The sequence below is a fragment of the Trypanosoma cruzi genome (genome assembly GCF_000209065.1).
Source record: "Trypanosoma cruzi strain CL Brener chromosome Unknown tcruzi_1047053409479, whole genome shotgun sequence".
NCBI lineage: Eukaryota > Euglenozoa > Kinetoplastea > Trypanosomatida > Trypanosomatidae > Trypanosoma > Trypanosoma cruzi.
In genome coordinates, this window is record NW_912038.1 from 1 (window position 1) to 1,183 (window position 1,183).

At 42.0% G+C, this 1,183-nt stretch overlaps 2 non-coding genes across 2 annotated transcripts, besides 6 other annotated features; both read left to right on the top strand.

Annotated features, from left to right (window-relative positions):
* On the top strand, positions 1 to 298 carry Tc00.1047053409479.10 (the record flags this gene model as incomplete). Its single annotated transcript, XR_008254024.1, has 1 exon — positions 1 to 298. It is a non-coding gene; the product is annotated as a ribosomal RNA small subunit, 5' partial (ribosomal RNA).
* A 14-nt stretch (positions 299 to 312) lies between these two features.
* Positions 313 to 357: a microsatellite.
* Positions 358 to 600: 243 nt separating this feature from the next.
* Positions 601 to 642: a microsatellite.
* A 35-nt stretch (positions 643 to 677) lies between these two features.
* Positions 678 to 709: a microsatellite.
* Positions 710 to 853: 144 nt separating this feature from the next.
* Positions 854 to 881: a microsatellite.
* A 38-nt stretch (positions 882 to 919) lies between these two features.
* Positions 920 to 962: a microsatellite.
* A 93-nt stretch (positions 963 to 1,055) lies between these two features.
* Positions 1,056 to 1,088: a sequence feature (AT_rich).
* A 53-nt stretch (positions 1,089 to 1,141) lies between these two features.
* On the top strand, positions 1,142 to 1,183 carry Tc00.1047053409479.20 (the record flags this gene model as incomplete). Its single annotated transcript, XR_008254025.1, has 1 exon — positions 1,142 to 1,183. It is a non-coding gene; the product is annotated as a 5.8S ribosomal RNA (M3), 3' partial (ribosomal RNA).

Below are 1,183 nucleotides of genomic sequence, written 5' to 3' on the forward strand. Positions count from 1 at the left end.
ACCTACTTGATCAAAAGAGTGGGAAAACCCCGGAATCACGTAGACCCACTTGGGACCGAGTATTGCAATTATTGGTCGCGCAACGAGGAATGTCTCGTAGGCGCAGCTCATCAAACTGTGCCGATTACGTCCCTGCCATTTGTACACACCGCCCGTCGTTGTTTCCGATGATGGTGCAATACAGGTGATCGGACAGTCGAGTGCTTCACTTGACCGAAAGTTCACCGATATTTCTTCAATAGAGGAAGCAAAAGTCGTAACAAGGTAGCTGTAGGTGAACCTGCAGCTGGATCATTTTCCGATGATTTCTGTTACATATATATATATATATACATGTGTGTATATATTAATATATATTTTGTTGTATAATATATAATATACACACAAAATTAGGCAACAAACACAAACTCTGGCATGACACACAGTATACTACTATACTGCTGTGTTGTGTATGTGTGTGTTGTTGTTGTTGCCGCGCGGGAGAGGATATAATATAATATATACATATGTACATATTATATTTCATATAGTAGTGGTGTGTATGTACGTGTACACACACAATACACACGCCGTTGTTGTTCCGCCGCACTGCTCTGCTCAACCACCACCACCACTACTACTACTACTACACCATTTCTACTAAAACAATATATATATATATCTACTCTCACGGACTGTGCTACTACTGCTTTTGCTGCTGCTGCTGCTGTGTGGAGGGCGGCGGGGACGAAAGTCGTAGTGTCGTTGTGCGTGTGGTGTGGAATTTGTTGTTTAGTAGTGTGGTGGAAAGGAGAAGAGAGGGGGGGGGGTTAGAGAGAGACAGGGGGAGGAAATGACTGTGTGTGTGTGTGTGTGTTGCTGCTGCTGCTGCTGCTGCTGCTTCTCTTCGCACTGATACATCCACACTGTACGTGTAAGCATATATATGTGTATAATATATATTATACACATATATATATATACTTGCACGTTACACAGTGTGTTGTGTAGAAAAATGTAATTGCGGCTTGACTTCGTGTGTGCACATATTATAATATGCGTATTTCGTCGTGTGGTTTATATTTAATATATATATATTATTATATATTCCGCACGCTTTGCGTGTGTTTTTTTGTGCCGCGTTGTAAAGCACGGCCCAAACAACGTGTCGCGATGGATGACTTGGCTTCCTATTTCGTTGAAG